The sequence below is a fragment of the Anarhichas minor genome, unplaced genomic scaffold (genome assembly GCF_050575085.1).
Source record: "Anarhichas minor isolate MPS153535 unplaced genomic scaffold, ASM5057508v1 ptg000038l, whole genome shotgun sequence".
NCBI classification, from domain to species: Eukaryota; Metazoa; Chordata; class Actinopteri; order Perciformes; family Anarhichadidae; genus Anarhichas; species Anarhichas minor.
Window position 1 is genome coordinate 212,110 of NW_027466484.1, and position 23,337 is coordinate 235,446.

Here is a 23,337-nt window from a genome sequence, read left to right on the forward strand (position 1 = left end):
TCAGGAGGACAGTCAGCACCTCCAGGTCTACTAAGGCCCTGCATGGTTTTCTGCAGGGAAACGGTGGATTGTTGGAGGGAGTTGTTTCTCCAAATAAAAGAGTTCAAATATCGTGTTCAAGAGGGAGCTTTTCAATTTAGTTTTTTGTGATTGGTCATGGGCTGTGGGTTTTTTTGTTTTTCATCAAACATCTAATCGACTTATCAAGTAATTGTTTCAGAGCCACTGGCAGAAAAATAGCATCTGTGCTGCCAAAAGAGAAGATGAAGTAAGAAGTTATGGCAAAAACAAAAAGTATGATCAATGAGCATTAAAGTTACTGTGAGAAACGTTTAACTAGTTATGAAAATATAATACTGATGCCTCTACGTGACCTACATAAGTAAACGGGAGCCAACACACTGTCAGACCCTGCTGCAGCACAATGAGAGGTTTTCTAAAGGGACTCTGGTGCTCAGAGACACCACTTTAGTCCACAGGGGCCAACAGAATCAACACTTGAGGTAACTTTAAAGTAATCTGACAAACCTTGAATGTTTATGACCTACATGCAGCGTATCAATATTCATGCAACAGCCCAAATGTTGTAATAAAGTATATTACGTCACATGTGTAACTTTGCCCATTTCTGTGTTTCTCTCATTGTATAACTGTCTTTCTCATCCTGTATATATAGATGTGTCTCTTTCTGTCTTTGTGTGTCTGTTCTCCATTTCAATAATCTTCTTTATTGGCATAAATGTTAGATGAGAGATATTGCCAAAGCATCTAAATTAAAATTAAAATCCCTCTCTCGGTCTTACACACTCTGTCTGTGATGTAATTATATTGCGGATTTCTTTTTCTCTGCAAAACGTGTTTAATTATGTAGAATGTTCCTGTAAGAAAAAGCTAATTTGCTCAACAGGGAATGCAGGTTCAGTTTGTTATTATCACCATAAAGTCCTACTTTTGTGATATCTAATACAGTTTGTCATCAGAAAATTAAGCCATTCCAATTCTGATCAGGTTTTGTAATAAATCTCGACAGTAATGAAGAGAAACATTGCAGCCACTGTTAGATAACGACGGGCCGTGGGTGGACAAAGGAGTCCTCAGTGAAACTCCTTCATTTATATTTCAGTTGTTCTGGGTTTTGGGATCAATACGAGCTGCTGGTTCCAATGGATTCCCTCGAGTGCAATGCTGTGTTAATGAGACTCAGAGCTCAGAAAGACTCCACTCACCCAGATAAGAGTGAACAGACTCAGCGGGGATGGGTCACACATCTAAAATTAAACCCAAGGATAAACTGGAATCAAAAGACTTATAAAGCAGAAAACTTACAATGTTGATGATACTTTAAATCTCTCAGAAAAAGCTGCAAAATCTCCCGAAACAGTCAAAATCTGCACAGAAGAAAACATGATTAATGGAGATGGTCTGTGTCTGTCTCCTTTGGTGCATTGTTCATTTCTAAATATATCCAGCAGCCACACTGGAATCTGATACCAGAAAATGTTTCTGCAATCTAAAATGTAAAACAACGATTAAACCTGTTTGGGGTTCAGCGTGTCAGGATTAAAAAAAGGTGAGGGATTCTTTCTTTCTTAAGCTGCCATTTTGCACCAATGATGTAACAATCCCACAGGGACAAATCCACCAGAGGAGAGGAAACAGAGACCAATTTGTAGAGCGGCAGCAGCAGTGGGACAGAAAACAGAGAGCAATGTAGCTCAGGGACAACTGTCCTAAAGAATAAGATGTACAGTAAGGTATATTTATACGCCATTCATTAAAAAACATTCTGTATTTTAGAGCTGAAATGGTTCAAACCAATCAATTACTCTTTTGAAAGTAAATTACAACAATGTCCATAATCAATAAATCATTTAAGTCTTTTTTTAAAGGAAATGTATTCACTCCCTGGTGGACAGTTTGATAATAAGATCAGTATCAGTCTTATGCCTCAGCCAGTTAGTTTAGCTTAGCATTAAGACTGGAAGCAGGGGGAAACAGCTAGCCTTGATCTGTCCAGAAGTAACAATATAAACCTACGAGCACCTCTAAAGTTCACTGATCTTTATTTAATCCGTACAAAAACAAAGTGTAAATCGGATCTGGGTCTGTCCACGGTGGACCGGTCTCTGCTGGAGGATCTGGGTCTGTACATGGTGGACCGGTCTCTGCTGGAGGATCTGGGTCTGTCTACGGTGGACCGGTCTCTGCTGGAGGATCTGGGTCTGTCCATAGTGGACCGGTCTCTGATGGAGGATCTAGGTCTGTCCACGGTGGACCGGTCTCTGCTGGAGGATCTGCGTCTGTCCATGATGGACCGGTCTCTGCTGGAGGATCTGGGTCTGTCCACGGTGGACCGGTCTCTGCTGGAGTCTGAGCTGAAGGAGTTTCTGGTGAACCTGCATGATTTCATCTGGTTTCACCAGAATCCGACCGGTGGCTCCGATGACGAGCATTAAGAATAACTCTATAGAAACAGACCATCTTCTCTCCGATGGTCTCTTTACTGATGGAGGTCTGATAGAGGATCAGGACTAAACTGAGACTGATTCAGGACCAGTTAAAATATATTTTGCTGCACCGCAGCAGCAGTTGTTATTCACACCTGGTGTGAAAAAGTAAAAAAGGTATCTAGCAGCAGTGTGTCATATGCTTCAGAACCAGAGACCTGCAGAGAAATCACGTCAATAAAATACATTTTATTTGCATGATATGCATCCTCCAATCCATTCATTATCTAAACCAGCTGATCAGGTTTGTGGGGGGCGTGAGGAGGGTCGCTCACACAAATGCATCTAACCTGCATGTCTTTGGACTGCTTGAGGAAACTGGAGCACCAAGAGGAGATCCACGCAGGCGATGGAGAGAACATAAAAACATATATTTGATTGTACATTTTTACAAGAAAAACAGCCTTTATTTTAGCAACTGCATACAGGTACAAACACAAAACACATGCAAGCTTTTCACACACTCTATATCGGGAATAACTCAACACAAAAGTAGAAGTTGCTGAGAAGGTTGACTTGCGTGTGTGTGTGTGTGTGTGTGTGTGTGTGTGTGTGTGTGTGTGTGTGTGTGTGAGTTATTTGAGGAGTTACAGAGCCCATGCAGTGCAGTCAGTGGCTGCCACAGGCGACCCCTGCTGCAGGCGCTGCACCATCAGCACCTCCATATGGAATCTGCAGATATTTCACTTTCTGTCAGCCTTTCATGTTTCACACCTTTCTGGTTTGTAAAATCCTGACAGGACGTATTTTTCTTCTTTTCTCAGCATGCATCCAGATCCTTCGGTTCTCTCACAGCCTCAAAGTTTGTGGTGCTGCAACACGACATTGTCAAACTGGGATGAGTGCAGCAGCAGCAGCTCTCTTCAACCTCTGCTGACAAGGTTCCTCTGAGCAAGGCAGGATGTTTGTTGTGCATCTGTACAACCAGCAGCAAAAGTTGAGTTTCAGGTTAAAGTAGCTTTATTCTTTAATCATTAATTACAGCGAGTATAAGAGGAGCAAAACATAGTTCCTTTGGAAGCACAAACTGAGATTCAACAAGTAGTTAAGAGCAATATATTGATCACAGCAGTTACAACAAGAACAGAGTCAATGTTTGTGTTGAGGAACAAACACGAGACACATGTAGGAACGTAAGATATCCTCATAAAGTCCAGCAATACGAGTCAATTTCTGCTCGTTACATGAATGCCAACAAAACTTAGTTCGATTTCGGAAAAGATCGTGAAATACCTCACGAGGTTTAGACGGTCTTTATACTTCCTCCGTCATCATTACATGGATAACGTATGAAAGAATTTTGACCTACAACTGGTGTACAAGTCATGTTGGTTAATTGGTTGAACAGGATTTCAAATCCATCAGATCGTGGATCCAAAGGTTGGAGTCGCCACGGCTCATGCAACCAATCACATGAGGAACAAAAGAACACAGATGTCTCTTAAAGTTACACAGATAAAATACATAAAGAACAATAATGCATCCATCAAGTGTCACAAATTAAAGGAAACATGACCGATTCAGTTCTTCATTGGAGCCAAAGGGCTCAACTATGAATCCAACATGCATGTTTGCACAGTTTGCAAATCAACCGATGTGCTCCAGTCTCTTCTTTGTTCTTTAAACGTTTGCTGTTCTGGAGCTGAGAGGAACCTCATTTAGCTGCTGGAGGACACAGAAGTTTTAAAAGTCAAGCTTTATCAGAAGCGACTTCCTGCAACTCCAAAGATAATTAATTTGGTTTTGAAGGGTATTTTTCCTCTTCTGATGGAAGTCTCTCTGCAGCTCTTCATCGCTGGCTATACATATTTCTTTGATGGCCACAGCTTCTGTGTCACTGTCTGCTGGATGGATGAATATGATGTCTGAATATAAATCTCCCCGGACAAAGCTGCTTATTCACAGCAATGAGAGAACTCGATGAGAATATAAAAGCATCTGGTGCAAAACGTACACACACTGTCTGACACATTAAATCATAAGCATCATAAATGTAAGGCTCTCTGCTGAGGTGTGGAGCTAAAAGAGACAAAATGGTTCCTGTAAAACTGAGAGGTGTGATGAATGAAGCTTCATTCAACCTGAAGGAACTCCTGAAATCAAAGTCCCTCATGTGTTCACCTAACGCTGGGATCTTTAACATCTCCTTTACACGAATATTCAATTAATATACAAATATTATTCTATTTTATATTTCATGTATGTTGTGTTTTATCGCTTTATATCTCTGGATTCTCTTTTTTTACTTTAATGAGCATTTTTAGATGGAGCCTGAGGTATAAGATTTTTATTGCAAATGACAGGCAATCATTGTTGTGACAGTAAATAAATAAATATCATATACATGTTATTGACATTTCATCATGGAAGTTAACGTGCTATATTCCAATTTTATCCTCAGGTAAAACAATAAATGCAGTTTCAAGCTCAAAAATCCTCCTCGTCACATGTGAAACACGTGTCTATCACATGTTGAAAACTGAAAACCTTTAAATTACAGGCCAGAAATATATTAAATAATTTACATAAATATAAATCAATTATATAAATTCATATGATGAAGGTGTGTTTGATTTGTGAAACAATCATGTTTCCTTTATGATAGATTCACGAATGGGAACATCACATTTCTTATTTTATTTTATAATTTTATTACAGTAATGACATATTAATAATAACATAACATAAAGGAAACTGAATGGTTGATTTGAAAAAAAGGTGAATAAATGACATTTAAAATTAAAAATATATATATTTAATTAAACATTTCAAACACCACAACAAAAACAAAATAAACAAACAGAAATTCAAACTCCAGGTTGAGGTTCAGGTTACTTTTCTTCGTACCGGTAGGTAGACGAGGCATCCATCTCAACACACATTACAAGCAGCACAGACAACAAGACAAACATGATAAAAGTACACAATGCTGCACATCTCCAGTCAGAGAATCCATTATGTTTTGCTCACCACAGCATTTCATAATCTTTACCCCCCCCCCCCCATGTCACATGGTCTTAATCATAATTTGTGCCGACTGGTTCTGTATCAGACGTGGATGCAGCAGCTCTGGATGCTCTGTAGGTCACATCTGGAACAGCTACTCCACCAAAGTTGTCCCTCCGAAGTCAAGAATGATCTCCTCCGTCTGGTTGACTTTGAGAGAGACAGAGTTCTTTTTGTCCTTTTAAGCAGATCTCTGTCGCTGACTCACTCTTCTGCTGTGGAGTCATCGGCAGAAGAGTGATCGCTGTGATGTGGAGTGATGCTCATCACGGCCTGTTGCTAGGAGCTGCACAGTGATGGTCACCGGGGTCAGACGACTGGTGCTGAGTCACAATCGATAGACAGTTTCTGTAGTGAAGCTTCAGTACAAGTGGAGTCAGTGGAGTCACATCATGAACACACTGTGGTACAACGGAAGGTTTCTGTAGAAGTAGTACTAGAAGTACTAGAAGTACTAGAAGTAGTAGAAGTAGTAGAGTTACTGCCCAAATTAGTATTAGATTCACAAAACGGGCAATTTTTTAAGACATTACAAAACAATGATCCATGATACGTGATGATAGTATTTCCCATATATGTATTCCATATATTTTCAGTAGATCGTGGTGTAAATGCAGGTTTGCGTCGCCAAAGAGAAAAGGGTCCAAAAATAGAGATAAGTAAAAGATATCGTCATGAAACTTCCCTCGTTGATTACTTACAATGAGACATTTCTTTTTTTGTTTCACAAGTTTTCTGAAGATCTTATGTTTACATATGCAAATGAGGCAGATTATTATTATGTTAACTGTATATCTGTGTTATGGCTTTGTTCTGCTTCTCCTATTTGAAAATGAACACACAAATAAAATATAGGAATATATTGTACATCTTTCTTTTTGCCCTTTATATAATCCTGTAAATGTTATTGTTTTTTTTATGTTTGATACATTTTATCAGTTTAGTGTTTTGTCATCAAAGCTCTTCTTTATGCACACTTTTATTTCTTTGTAATTAATTCATTCACTTGTTCTAATTTAATTTCCAGGGTAGATCTTTGTGTCCATTTTTTAAAATATATATGTGAATTGGCTTCTGCTCATTTTTTGTGGAAATGTTCTTGCAGATGAGGCATTATTTTCTTAAAATATGTGCTAATGTTCATACAAATCCAGAACAGAAATCTAAACCAAGAACGTCTGCACAAAACCTCACAGCAGTTTAATAAATGTTGAGATATTTCAGTCTGGTGGATCGACAGCGACACTAAAAACATTTACAAAACGATAAAAGAAACAAAGCACCATTCACCAGAAGGTCATTTGAAAAATAACTGTTTTTAGATTTGACTCTTTATTCATTATTTGCACGTCATTGAGATATCCTGTCACTAAAGATGTGACTCTCCCGGCTGGTTTTAATAGTGAGATTTAAAGATTTATCAGCTGATTTCCTGCCCTGCTTCTCACCCTGAACTGTTCCTGGAGCTCTCACCAATAAAAAGATTTAAAAAGCATCACTGAGGACAGACAGAGACTCCTCCAGCCTCCTCTCTTCCTCTCTCACATCATTCAATACTAACACTCCAGGGGCTTACCAAACACACTACTATTTTTTTTCTAGTTGGGAAAATCTCCCTTAAAACCTCCCATTCTGAAAGTGAAGCCCTGAGGGTGTGAGAGCTTTGAAAAAAAGAGACATCAGATGTGCTGAGAGGACGTCCTGTCCTCCCCTCCAGCTCGGCTCCTCTGCTGCTGCAGCTCTGGAGCTTCTTTACAGGCTCGGCCGGTGTTTCATAAACCCACGTTTGTTTCTGTTGCTGGCCGGCTGCTCCTTCACCCTCATGGCATGATGTAATGTCTCACACGTCTTTGTTTTAGATTCAAACGCTCCAGCAGTTACCTTAATCCATCTGTGTCTCAACATGCTGCTCTCTGGTTGAATTCTGTTCTTTTTTTTATTTGTTTCACTTTATTACAAACATGTATTTACCTTCTCAGGTTCTTATGAGAAGATGAGAATTTTCCTGAATATGTTTACTTTTGCTTCCAGCTTTCACAATATCAGGTTTTCACGAGACGAATGTTGAGGCCAAAAGAAGGAATGGTAACAATATATCGCAATAGCTATAGAAAAATAAATGTGAATACATATTGATATTAATGCTATTGTTAAATGTAAGTTTTGTCTCTTTTATGGCAAATTAATTAGAGTCAAAATATGACTGAGTCTGTAACCACAACTGTATTATCACAGTTATCGTCAATACCTGTAGACCCGTACTTTCACTACTTCACTGCTATTACAAGAACTGCTACTGAAAACAGCTCATAGAAAAAGACCAGAAATATAATTAATAGCAGTGGTCACAAGAGCCGTAGTAGGCAAGTCCAACGTCAAAACTTAAGTCAAAACTGACAAGTCCAACGTCAAGTCTTGAGTCAAGTCTTAAGTCAAGAGTAACAAGTCCCATGTCAAGTCCTAAGTCCTACACAAGTCCAACAGTTTTCAGTCCTGAACAAGTCATAATGCACTCTTCACCAAACCTGATTTGCATCTCCATCCTTTCAAACCGCATATTTTGCATACTGCAAACTTTTCTTTGTTAACTACCACATATTTATTCAAATGAAATTACCTTTGATATCATATTTTCCAACTGGTGATCAGTAAGGTAATGTAAGTTCTTCATGGTTCTCTCCTGCAACACATAGTTGAAGTAGTACTACAGTAGTAGTAGTAGTAGTAGTAGATAGTAGCAGTACTCATAGGAACAGAGTTTAGTTTCAGATGTGTAGAAATAAGAGATTATTCTCTCATGACTTCATTAACTCGTGTCATTTTAAAACACAACTGACTCTCCGTCTCTGTGTCCGTCCTTCGGTCACGCTCTGAATAAAACTATGAAGGTCTCCTTCTCCTTGTGAGGGTTAATCCTCCACGAGGGCCTCCCTCAGTCCGGACCGGTCTATTGTGTCTGGGTGTGTGCTCAGCTGGGACGGCTGTAATACTGAACCCCAGCAGGGCGAAGCAGGAAGCTGTCTGAGTATTTATATCTCCCTGCACTGCAACAATACAAGTCCAGCAGGATCTCGCACTGACTCACCAAAACCCTCACAAGACGCCGTTTGGCTCCAAGATTATTACTATGTTCACATTTGGAATTGACCACATAAATATGGTTCTTGAAAGTACAAGGAAGATGTTGTGGACTATTTTCTTTTGGTTTTGTGTCATTTAGTTTATTTGTATTGTTGTTTTATGCTTGGTGTCTTGTCATCAAATGTTTCACATGACACGCAGATAAAAGCTAACTATTATCTTAATATATCATTATAAATATTATTTACCACTTCCACATATTTTTTATACCTTTTCTTACTTTATTTTTGTATTTAAAACACTGTAGTTTAATTACGAAATGTCATATTCGATCCCTCCGGAGTTTGTTTGTGCAAACACTGATGCAACTTTGGTTCAATTTATAGTTTCATTGCATTGATTCAACATTCATGAACTCCTTTAATACTTTAATACGTCTCACTACACACACTGATTAACAGCAGCCACTGAGTCCACAGCGGTTTACATATTCCAAAAAGCTGTTGGAAGGTGCTATAAATGTTTGGAATCATTCCTTTGTCCTCTGAAAAAGCAGAGGAAACTCCAGCACCTTATTAGTGACAAAACAGATAAATAAGAAGAAGAAAAGAAACAGCGAGGCTGAGAAAGAGGCAGCCAGCGTTGTCTTATATGTTAATGAATCCTCCTCAAAGGTCAGCACAATCTGAAAACCGTCCTCTTGTGTGAGACACAGAGTCAGAGTCCTGAAATATTGAAATGTTTGCCTCGAGGCAGTGAGGTGTAATGGAAGTCCTCCTGTTCCCAAATCAACACCTGTCGCTGCTCCTGTCGAGTCGCCTGATGAAAAAACATCTAACTCCAGTAAACAGCCTCGTCACTCACTTCAACGAGACAAACAAAAACAAAGGATCATCCTGAAAAAGAAGTGAAACGTGGCCAATTAAATATGTATAAAACCACAAGTTAAGGATAATAGACTTTATATATGAAGTGGCCGTAGTCATGGACATCACTCATTGGTTTGTGGACGTTTTGAAGCATTGAGTTCGACGATTTCGTCGTCGCCATCTTGTTATTTTTACAACCAGTGAACAGGAAGTGACCATATCTGGACTGAGGAGGAGTGACGTAGAGACGCCGTATACGTCTCTGGTAGAGACCTGTCAATCACTGTGTAGCCCCGCCCTAAAGCATCCCCTGCTTTATGGTCTGTTTGACTCTAAATGGACCATAATGTACTAAATGAACATCATGCTGTATTGAAGAAGACTTGAAACTAGAGATTGAGACCATAAACTCATGTTTACAATGTTTACTGAGGTAATAAATCAAGAGAGAAGTAGAGTCATTTTCTCATAGACTTCTATACAACCAGAGGAGTCGCCCCCTGGTGGACACTAGAGAGAATGCAGCTTTAACACATGAAGCTTTGACTTCACTCTGCAGAACCGGAGGTTGCCGCCTGCTGCAGAAACACCTACAGTAAGTACAGAAGGTGAAAGTTGAAGCAGGAAGTGGACTGTTGGGTTGTTTTGTCGACGTCACCATGTCTCACATCATTACCACGTCATCTATTGGATGAATTTAATGAAGTCTTTAACACACACAGGCTGATAAAGTATAGATCAGGTGATGTTTAAATGTGAGAGGGTTCGTTACGCTGCAGCTTTGAAGAGTCTTTCCTGAAGCTGAAAGGTCACCAGCGTGAGTCCGTCAGATACAGCAACCCCCCACCTGCACTAACAGCGAGTCGCCCTGAAACATCGAGCATCTAAAGTGTAAATGCGAAGCGTGCAGACTGTACAGTGAAACCTCTCCCAGATCTCCTGATAGCGGCACAGAGCGTTTCATCAGACGGGGGGGCTGTCTCCTGACTTCCTCTCTCTTTGATCCTGAAACCCTGCAGTCATATGCAAAGCAGGCTGGGAAGACGCGCCGCCTCGCTGGGAGCGATCGTACAGAGCAAAGAGTGGAGTAGACTGGGTGTTTTCATTCTCAGAGGTTAAAGTCTGTCGGGGAGCTTCAGGCTGACACACCGGAGCTGTGAGGTATAACACGCCCTTCTTATCATAATTATTATCTGAAACAACGACACGTAAAAGGTCCTTAAACTAGTCAAGGATTCTATATAATGACCTGACATCATCATTTACCTTCATCAATCTCTGACGTCCAAGAAATGATTAATCTTGCGGTTTCTTTTTCCTGGTGAACCTCCCTCTGCATCCAAATGCCTTGTCTTATTCTTCCCTCAGTAAGTTCATAGATTTCCCAGAATGCCTTTCAACTGTCGCCACAAAATGGGAGTCACCTTGTTTGTCAGGATCAGCGGTGTCCTCGTGAACTGAGCTGCTTTCCTCCGGTAAAGAAAACTCAACCACGCTCTTTTCCTAAATCTAACTAAGTGGTTTTGTTGCCTAAACGTAACTTCCTGTGAAGTTTATTTGAAAAGACAGTATCCCTCACAAGTGCAGTCCAATTAAGGGTCCCAGTTTCAGGAGTTTGTAAGTAAACTCCAAGCTAAATAAAAAACACACACTGTTAGCCTACCTTTGTGTCTGACTGTAGCTATATGAATATGCTACATTTGTGTTTTCAATCTTATTCTCTGTGTAGTGTTTCTGTGTTCTTTGTGACACTTGCAGGAAACAGTAGCACTCTTTTCCTAATCCTATAAAAATGGCCGACGATGACACGTTCACGTTAGACATGCGTTCAGTCAGGTGCAGGTGAAGTTAGCTTGAAAGCTAAAGTGTGAAGCATATGACAAAGTTACAAACTGACGATGAGGAGTGAGCGAGGTTCATGATGATGATGATGTTTTTATGCTGAGAGAAGAAACTCTGCTTTCTTGAATCTTCAAAGTTCCCTCTGATGGATCCTCACAGCTTCAGTCTGGTATGGATTTGAATGCCCCCGCTGCTAAGCTAACAACAAATAAAGATACACTCGTCTTTAATACAGAGAGCTCAAACACACACACACACACACACACACACACACACACACACACACTCTCACACACGCACAGCAGTATGAAGACATCAAGGAGAGAGGAAAACATTTGGTGACCTATTTGGTTAATTTCATCAGGATATGATGACTTTATCATCTTAGTATGTGGGCGGAGACAACACACACACACACACACATATGCACACGCACACACACACACACACATACGCACACAGGTTTAACTGGTCTCCATGGGGGGTCTTTGCTGCAGAGGAAGGAGCAGCTGGCTGCCTCTGATACTATTTAAAGAAGAGAGAGAGATAGAGAGAGAGAAAGAGAGAGAGAGAGAGAAAGAGAGAGTGAGAGAGAGAGAGAGAGAAAGAGAGAGTGAGAGAGAAAGGTGGTAGAAGTGCAGATCCTTTACTGAAGTAAAACTAGTAATACCACAGGGTACAAAATACTAAAGTAAAAGTAATTTTGCTGAATTATATATAGTTGGATTATAATCACTTTAACATTGCAGCCAATAAAGATGAAGAATATTTAATAACTTAATATAGAATAATAGTACATCGTCATCGAGCTGATTTATATTTTGTATTATCAATGGAATAAAAAGTACAATATTTCCCCCTGAGATGGAGTAGAAGTACAAGAACCTTAACGTTTGTATGTACTTGAGTACGGTTTGGGAACGAATGAGTGTGAAAGCTGAAAGAGAGAGAGAGGTGACAGTCAGAGAGGTGAGAGAGGAGGAAGAGAGGGAGGAGGCGTGAGTTTGCATAAAGGAGAGGAGAGGGAAGGGCGAGAGACACTGAGGGAGACAGAGGAGAGAGAGGCAGAGGTGACATTTAAAAACACAGAAGAAGAAGAAGAAGAAGAAGAAGAAGAAGAAGAGAGCAGAGAGGACGAAGAAGAAGGAGACGTGTTTTCCTTCATCTACTGATTATTGAAGTAATTTCAAACAGTGAAACTAATTTCTTATTTGTTTCTGAGATGTCTTTTGCCAAAGTGCACCATCGGAGTCGTAGTTGACTTCTCTCCATCGGTTGTCATGGACACAGGCATTTTTCGTGCGTTTTCCCACGAAAGTCCAGCAACACGAGTCAATCTACGCTCGTTACATGAAAACAATCTTTAAAAATAAACCTCCGTCTTCACAGGAAACCACTTAGTTAGGTTTAGGTTTGGTTTGGGTTAAATACAGAAGTGCCGTCACTGAAGTACAGAAGTCAAGTGACATAAAAATCAACGTTGACTTTATGTTTCACACGGGGATCGAACAGCGGTCTAACTTGATTAGTTTTAGGAAAAGATTGTGGTTTGGGTTTTAAAAAAGTTTTAAAATAAAAAGTTTGTTATGTTACTGTTGTTAGTAAAACATAATAAAGTCCTGTGTTTTCCACACCGCTCTGATGGTTTATTACTGACTGTCTGATCCTCTTCGTACACATCCAACATTTTCAAACTGTATGGGCCGAGAAAAATGGAGACCTTTGAGATTTTCGGTCTGCGGAGAGGAGAAACTGCAAATGTTTCCTCTTCACAATTCCACGTCGGCTGCGGACCGTGTGACCGTCCTGTGTGGAAAGTATAGCCGAGGCTTTAGTTGGAAGCTTTAGTCCGTCGGTTTCTAGACACGTTGGGAGGAAGACCGTGTTGGAGCTGCTAATTAGCTGAATCTACACAAACACAGAAATGTAGAAATATAAGTTTGATTTCGGAGTCTCCAGCTCCGGTTGCCAGATGGGGAGCACCGGTTTGTTTTTGGTCTTTGTGCAGACACAATGGTTTGGTCCAAACCTGGCAACCTCACCGTGACGGACAGGAAGCTGCACACGGTGAGTCACTGCAGCAACTGTTTGTGTGTGAGTTCATGTAATGAAACGAGACTGATGTGCATCTTCTTGACTTCCAAATAAATGTGTTTCCCGAAATGTTGAACTTTCCCCTTTCAAAGGTATCAAATCATCTGATGACGTAACGCTGACGAGACATTTTCTGGAAACTTCTGCTGAAACTCTGGTTCCTCAGCGTGAGCATGAATAAACATTTGCCGAATAAAAACTAACTGACAGGAACAAACCGATTGAGCCGACACGTACTGGAAGAGTATAAAAGAGTGTGTGTGTGTGTGTGTGTGTGTGTGAGTGTGTGTGTGTGTGTGTGTGTGTGAGAGTGTGAGAGCGTGTGTGTGTGTGTGTGTGTGTGTGTGTGTGAGTGTGAGAGCGTGTGTGTGTGTGTGTGTGTGTGTGTGTGAGTGTGAGAGCGTGTGTGTGTGTGTGTGTGTGTGTGTGTGTGTGTGAGTGTGAGAGCGTGTGTGTGTGTGTGTGTGTGTGTGTGTGAGTGTGAGAGCGTGTGTGTGTGTGTGTGTGTGTGTGTGTGAGTGTGAGAGCGTGTGTGTGTGTGTGTGTGTGTGTTTCCAGAGAAGGAAACAGCCTCACAATCGAAACAAAAGCTTGTAATGAATCACGTCTCTCTCAGCATTCAGTTGGTTTCTTTCCTGTAATGAGTGACCAGCAGCTCCTTCACTCACAGCTGCATCAACAACAACAACAACAACAACAACAACAACTTCACTCACGATCTTCTTCTGGGGCTTTCCTTTAATGTCTCAAAAACAGACTCAGTATTTAAACAAAGGATCACGTATAACTAATTCACAGTAACTTATCAACAGACAACAAGGAGACGTCGTGTCCCAGCTGAACATCAAAAATCAACATGATCACAATTAGTGATGTTTTTAGGTGCAACAACTGCAACGTTCGCCCAATTTAACCTCGACGTCCTACTGCTTTAATGTTTAAAAATCCTCTCAGACAAACAGCTTGACCAGGTATCACCTCCTTCATCTCTGAGAACTACAGCAGTTAGACGTTATTCTTCCTGGAGAACCACTTCAGGTCAAATGTGTTGATTTTTACCAGAGGTTTGGTTTATGACAATAATCTGCTGCTGCTGCTGCTGCTGGGCGCAGAGGGGTTTAATCTCAAGTTTCTCTTCAAAAGGCAGACTTTAACATTTTTGTGCATGTTGAAGATAATCCACGTTGTTCATGGTGTTACTGTCTTCTCCAAAAAGAAATACAAACTAAAACTAAAAACACACCGTCTTATTTTGTACTGTAAAAAAATATATATTACTAGAAACTTAGATGTGGTAGATTTTATGACTCACTTTAAACACATACCATGACATCTGTCCCATGAAAAACATTTTATTATATAACAAGGACTTCTTGATGTTTTAGGTTTTATCTTTTTTATACATACAACATACTGTTTATCCTAAAACAATAATAATAAATAATAACTAAGTCAAAGATAAAAAAACTGAAATATACAGAAAACATAAAGAGAGAGTTCTAAATAACAACATCTGGCATAGTTTATTTTTCATAAATGCATCAAAACATATGTCAAACAGTACATTTTATAAATTTAAAAGTGTGAATAAAACTAAAACAATAATCACACATTCATATTAATTAAATGTTGGTCACAAATGTCTTTTCTTTTCTAATTGAGCTAATTATATGAACAAACTGTTCTTCACTTTTCCATCAGGAGGAATCTGTTCCTGTTGAGCAGAATGAGGAAGTGAGAGCAGAAACATTAAATATAAAAAGAGGAAGAAGAAGAAAACTCTTTTCATTACTAACAGAGGAACCTCGGAGACGGCAAACAAACACCGAAGAACTAAATACTGAAACGTGAACTTCCTCCTGCAGCCTGCGGGACACTGCTTCAGGAGGAGGAACAAGACGACGTCATCGTTAGTCAGCTCCACACACAACCAGATCTTCTGCATCTTCATCATCCTCAATTCTCAAAATGTGTGGCCTTAATCCTGCATTGTACATTTTTACACTTCATAATAAAAGCATGTTTCTGTTTTCAGCTCCATCTTCTTTACGAACTGAGTAAACCACCAAAATGCAGTCGAATTGAAAACACAGTAATAATCCAGTTCATGCATTATTTAGTTTCATAGTGTTTATATTGTAAATGTAATTAGTTCAATGCGTCTTCAATGTGTTTTGAACCTGAAATGTAGCTATGTGTTACTATTAAAGGTTGACATGATTATAGTTGTTTTGTGAATGGACATGTTGTTCTGCTTCTGGTGTTTTATGTAATGGAGTGATTAAGGGCTGATGTGTTCATCATTTACATCTTTTTAGTCGTTGAAACTGAGCAAACTGACCTGATTTTATTCTCAACAGTATTTATGAGGATCCAGATATCGACAACATCTTCACAGAACAAACAGAAGTTTAAACATTAACCCGAAACATCCACAGAACAGCGTGTTCTCTGCTGGAGGTGTCCGTCCGTCCGTCCGTCCGTCCGTCCATCCGTCAGCAATATTTCATAAAGTACTTCAGTTCACCTATATCGCCATAGCAACCTCAGCCTGTTTTTAATTGGAGCCTGAGGCCAGTCTGCATCCCTTTCATCTTCACAGACAAAGACACACTGGATGCAGCTCTGCTCACGGAGACAGATACACACACACACACACACACACACACACACACACACCTACAGAGTGATGTGGTGTCAGTCCTCACTCTTGATGTTAGCGGTTCAGATCTGGTTCGTGAGTGTCAGTTTATCTCTGTTAGGTTCTCAATCTGTCGACAGCAGAATGTTGAAACAGGTTTTTTAGATGAGGGATGAGAGATGAGACGGAACTTTATTCATCCAGAGAAGAATTGTTGTGCAGCGGGACAAAGTAGGAAAGAGTGCAAATAGAAAAAGTATGAATAAGTGTGACAAATACACACAACGCCAAAAATATACACAGGTTAAAGGAAGATATATGTATGAGAAGATGTAGGCAAGTGTATATCTCCATGTTTTCTGCTGGATTTCGGTTGCACTTTGAAACACGTGGTTAACGTTGTGATCTTAAACAAAACAAAAAAGGCAATTAGACTACTTGGTTAGGTTTAGTAAACCAAGTAGTAACAATAAACGTCTAAACATAACATTAAAATAAGTCAATGTTGACTTTTTTACACTGGACACGAACAGCGGTCTCCTCTGTGAATGTCCTGTGTGTTTGTGACCCGTCCTTCCAACAAACAGAGAAAGTTATTATGAAACTTGTACGTAGTTATTTTAACCCAAACAACGATCTTTTCCTAAACCTAACTGATTAGTTTTGTTGCCTTAAACCTGAGTCGTTTCCTGTGAAGACGGAAGTTTATTTTGAAAAGACTGTATTTATGTAACGAGCGGAAATTGACACGTGTTGCTGGACTTTTGTAGGAAAACACTTTGTGCGATAGATACGAACTGTTGTATGAGGATAGATTCTTCTGATTGAAGTGATTCTCATTTTATCCAAATAACATACTTTAAAGTGTATCTGAAGCTTCAGCAGAGTTACATTAAGTGGACATCTTCCAGATTTACTGCATTGTTAGTGCACAATTCCCTCTTTGTGTTTCCCTGGATGGAGCAACACTTTACCACAGATACTTTAGAGTTTAAATCACTTTTTCTGTTTAATATTTCCATTTCAATCACTGAAAGTCCATCCTTCCATTTTCTGCCTGCAGGCTGATAAGCAAAGTAAAGACGTCAGCTCCTCCTCGAGGCGTTTCACAGACAGGTGAGATATATAATCCCTCCAGCGTGTTCCGATTCTACCTTCGACCAGCAGCCCAGAAAACCTCCCTAAAGGGGGGGGGGGGGGGGGGCGCCTGGAGGCTCGAACCCCCTCAGCTAGCTCCTTTAGACTCCGAGCTCCGCTTGTATCGGTGCTAGAGACCTGGGCAGGCTGGTCTCATCCAGCATTTGTAGCAATATCTACGAAAAATAATGCGCCGTAATTCGAAGATATCCCAGGAAAGTTTTTCCGGATGTTATCCACGTAATCATGAACGAGGAAATACAAAGAACGTCCAAATCTCACATCAAGCGAGCGAAAGAGGAGTCGTATGGGTCCAAAAAAACAACGATCTTTCAGCCAGGAGACTTGTATTTCACGATCTTTTCCTAAACCTAACCAAGTAGTTTTATTTCCTAAACCTAACGAAGTATTTCACGATCTTTTCCTAAACCTAACCAAGTAGTTTTATTTCCTAAACCTAACAAAATATTTCACGATCTCTTCCTAAACCTAACCAAGTATTTCACGATCTCTTCCTAAACCTAACCAAGTAGTTTTATTTCATAAACCTAACGAAGTATTTCACGACCTTTTCCTACACCTAACCAAGTAGTTTTATTTCATAAACCCTACTAAGTTTCCTGTGAAGACGTAAATGTATTGTGAAAAGACCGTATTCATGTGTTGCTGCAATTTCGTAACTTTGAGTAGGATACAAACCGAGGATACGCTGACCCCGTATGTACTGAATTAGAAAAAGAATTCATACAAAAGATTTGTTCCGTTCACTTTTTGCCAGCATTGTTTAAGCAGAGACAACCACAGTGAACCTGGAGCGCTGAATTGGTGGAAGGCAACATATTTTCTTTACCACGGACAGTTCTGTACCTTCGGCCTGTTTCTGTGGTGTCAGCCTCAAGTTAAACCTCTTTTATAATGCTGAAAATTGAAAAGATCTTTTTTTTTTTATATCCATTAACTACAAACTACCACACAGCCTGGAGAGATGGATGAGACATTTGTACTCCCGGTCCTACAAAGAGGCTTTTTAAGAATGCAAGTACAAAAGATGTATTTGAAAAACGGTATCTTCTCGCCCGCTCTAGGGGAAAGAGAAGAAAAACATAAAACCAGATGGATTTTATAAAATAAAGTTATTTATCGCATGGATGGGTCGTAGGTAACTTTACAATAAATAACAAAAAGGAAAAACAACGGAAAAAGGGCCTGAAGGTGTTGCTTTAATCGACGAAATGAATACAACTAAAAGAGTTCCAACGAGCTCTACCAGCCTAAATAAAAGAAACAGCAAATCCTCCATCTACATATAATATAATAAAGACAAGCATGAGACATCAACTTCACCAAGAATAAACAGCTTTTCTGAATTAGTTGCATCCTCTAACACGCTGTGTCTTGTTATAATTTGTACAAGAATGGAAATACACACAGAAAAACACAATTTGTGGTTTTGTGGTGACTTCAAGAGTGCAGGAAATTATTACGCGTGGTCGATGTTCGCTATATATATATAGATATATATATATATCTATATATATATATATATATAGATCTATATATATATAGATATATATATCTATATATATATACTGAGAATCTGCAATTATATAGAGAAAGATAATAAACTGTGGTTTTCTATATAGCTATAAATTATTCAGACACACGTGTCTGGCCCCGAGGCTTGAGGGACTCAGGTGAACCACATGGCTTATTAACCCTCCAACACGCACGCACACACACACACGCACGCACGCACGCACACACACACACACACACACACACACACACACACACACACACACACACACACACACCTTTAACAAGACAAAAGAGAGGCTCCCCATCTTTTTGACATGCGAAGTGAACAGGATGTTGCCCTCCATCTTTGTTCGATTTCCAACCAGTGGAGCACAGAGCATCATGGGAAATTAAAGGGGGGGGGGGGGGCAATTTCCCCCGTTAATTCTGTCAATCGTACACTTAGTGAAAGGAAAGGAAGCAGGATGACGAAAGGTTAAAGAGTAACTGCACTTAAACGTGTTTTTAAACTATAAACTAAATTATATAACTGTACTTTAACGAAACACATCAATGCTGGTGTTAATATTGACATTTCTTACCAAATTTATAAAAATCTGCATTTAATAGTTGATAATGACTCAGAACACCATCTACTGTTAAATCAGCACTAATCCTGCAGTCGCTGCATCTGCAAACTACAGTTTTGAAGCCTCGAGTTCGACAACTTGGCCGTCACCATCTTGGCTTTTTTGCAACCAGTGAACAGGAAGTGACCATATCTGGACTGAGGAGGAGTGACGTAGAGACGCCTTATACGTCTCTGGTAGAGACCTGTCAATCACTGTGTAGCCCCGCCCTAAAGCATACCCTGCTTTATGGTCTATGTGACTCTAAATGGACCATAGTTTGCCATCAGTGAATGTGCGTGAAGGGTGAATGACGACATGTTAAAGCGCTTTATAAGTACAAATGTCCATTTACCATCTAACATATAAAAGCCCAGTCGGCAGTTCGTACATGTACAGATATGTTAAGAGTCAAACTCACAGAATTATCAGTATAAAGAATTCTTTGCTCATTATCTACACAGCCTTGACTTGCATTTCCTCTCCAGAAAAGCAACAGTTGTATCGGTGCATGACTGCATTTTTCTGTTCGTGTGAAGCGTCGGGTTTGTGCAACTGTAGCCGATGTGGTTACAGAAAGAAAAACGAAGCAAGAGGAGACGAGACAAGAGGAGAAAATGAGAAAATAAGTGTGGAGAGAGACGAGGGGAAAAGAGAGGAGAGGGGAGAGAAGGTGGGTGGAGGGGGGGAAGAGAAAAGGGAGGTTTCACCTTGTTCTCCCAGAAGAAGAAGAAGACAGATGAGGAGCGTGGGGGTGCAGCCTTAATGAGAGGACACACACGCACACACACACTGACACACACACACACACACTAACACACACACACACACACACACACTGACACACACACACACACACACTAACACACACACACACACACACACACACACACACACACTGACACAGCACAATTGCAACCAGCTGCTGCTGTTTATCCGGACACAAGCAGAGCAGCAAAAGCAGCGATCGCTGCTCTGGGAGACTTATTGTGAAATGATGAGTGTGAAGAATCTTTTGATCTGCTTCATGAGAATCCAGAATAAAGGAAAAGTCTGTCTCAAAATTATAAAGTTACTCATTTAAAAACCACCCAACAAAGTAGAAACGCTATACTTAAACAGTTTAAACTTTAACCAAGTTTTACTCTCAGAGCTCAACTATTGTGTCGTGAACGCTTCTCAACCTTCATAAAACAGCTGCTGTTTGTTAAGTGTGTTTAGTTTCTTTCTGGGGATACAAACCACAAACAAAGTGCATTTACTCAAGTAATTAATTGAATTAAAATCTACAACTTAACAATATGTTGGAAGCTGATGTTGTGCAGCTGTTTTCATCAAACAAGCTGTGATTAAACCGACCTGCTCAGCAGCAAACAGCAGACACACTTTAGAGACTAGCTGGTGAACAAAGTGGAGCTTTCAGCAGCTAAAGAGACGAATATCTCCCTCGGGATGATGGTGGAGACCAAAAACAGAGTTAAAAGAGAGAGAATATAGGACTTACATTCATCAGGTGCAGACAACACAACTCCAAACTTAAAAAGTCCAGATCTGTTTGATTGAATTAATACAAACCGCAATCACTTCACGCCCTGACTGAAGCGTATCAGATGCGTTTTACACGTCCCACGCAACATCAAAACATCATTTTTAAAACTGCATTCTCAAAATGCCACTCAGTGCGTTAAGAAGCAGAAGGAAGTAAGCTGCAGTTCCTCTAATGACCACTACTTGGTGTTACCAAGAAAACCCCATTGAAGTGAATGGAAAAATAATTCTGATAAAATGTTAGGAGACACACAAGCTTGATTGACAGGTGCCCAAATAAATAGAGACGCAAAGTCCCTCCCCTTCTGGTGGTTCTTGATTTAGAAAAAAATATATATCATTATTATTTGATCCCGTTTGAAATGTGCTGTTAAAAAGAGTCGGTGGATAAAACTCATCAGGAAAAGATAACGTTACATTTGTGAGAGGAACACAGCTAAGTTAGCTAGCTAGCTAGCAAAGCGAGGAAACGGCCATGTTGGTGAAGTGCATTGTGGGAGACGAGAGATGTAGTTCACTGATCGATTTCACATGACTAAATGTTACAACAACAAACTGCAAGATTATCAGATTTAAGTGTAAGTCATGGCACCATTAAAAAAATATTCATAAATATTTTTTCCGAAATAAGGTCCAATTGAGCGGAAAGGGCGGGGCTTCACCTCTATTCAGCATTTTTTCGTTTCTCGTTTTGGACAAAGATGAAAGAAACATCTCATTATGACTTTTATTATATATTATCATTATTATATATTATCACTGCCTCTGTACTTTGTTTTCATCAAACAAAAGCTGTCGTCGTCTTCCTCCAAACTATTTTCTTTCTGGTATTGTTTACGAATCAAAGTCTTCACTTGTGATCCCAAACAGAGGAGAAGAAGAAGAAGAAGAAGAAGAAGAAGAAAAGGAGGTTCTATGTAAAAGTCGACTCTCCTACTCATTTTCTTCTTCTTCTCTAATTTGGGAATGCAGGGTGTGGTTTTCATAACAATGAGGAGTTGTGTTTCATTTCACTGCTGACTAAAGCACAAACACACACAAACACACAAACACGCACACACAGACACACACGCACACACGGACACACAAACACACACACACACACAGAGACGACACACGAAACTGACTCAAACAAGCATCTTTACATTCAGAAAGTGCACTCACACACACACACACACACAACCACACACTCATACACAAGATGCATGTGAACAGCACACACACACACACTCGCACAATAATACACGTAAACACACAAAATAATGTTCCATTCACTCACACAGAAACCTGCACACACACACGGACCAGTGTGTATTTCATGTGCATGCAAATGTACAACATTGACTGAACACAAAGACGCCCAACACACACACATACACACACACACACACACACACACACACACACACACACATGAGGAGGAGGAAGATGGAGAAAGAAGAAAATGAAGATAAGAAAAAAGCTGCCGGATGAGTGACAGACAGGCAGCTGAACTCCAGTTGTGATTCGATGCACTTTGAGGATATTTGAATAATCACTGTGATCTGGTGCACTGATTACATTTATTCATCATCATTAGTTCATCATTATTTTTGCTATGAGGATGTGACGAGCATGAGGTCAACTTTGATTCAAGCGAAGACGAGATGAGAGCGTTTAAATGCTCGTTAGTATCCTACACGACTCTGATTATCCCGGGGTCTTATTTTATTACTACGTTTTATATATAACAACCTATGATGTGTTTATATGATATAATGCACTATACGACTAATTTACCCAGTAGTACACAAAGTATCTCAAACTGGCTGCACATTGAAGAATATTACATTAAAATGCTCTTACATGTATTTATTAGTGATGGAAACAGAATATTATATATAAAATAAATAAAAGTGTTTTATTGTTGTAATTATGATTTTTCTGGTAAATGTAAAATGTAAATGTTATCGCTCAGGATTTCTGTTTCAGCTTCTGATGAATTGGTTCCTGTGAGGTAAGAAGTTAAAAAAAGTTTCTTAACATAACGTGAATCAATAATATATTTCGACCCGTTATATTATTCATGTTTCTGCTCTCAGCGGTGATGACTCACACGCGAGGAGGAGAAGTTATTAAACACATCTTTCTATCTCTGCAAGAGCTTTTTATTTCATAACCACACTCTTCATTACAGTATTTGACACGAGATATCCAGGAAAAGGTTGTTGCCGAGCGGATGTAAAGTTTCAGGCTTCGTCTCCTCCTCGTCTGTCTGCTTCGTCTCCTGAGCTGAAAGAAGGTTAAATGAGTTTGATGTCACGTCTCTGCAGGGAGAGGTAAATTAAACATGTCGACTGATGGGTCGACATCCTCGTTCTGTGTGTTCTGCATTCATAATTTACAAACATCCAGAAGCCTCACGCAGTCACACATGGTGTGAGCTCAGTGGGAGGTTTTTAAGTTTGTAAAGCATCAAGGTGAAG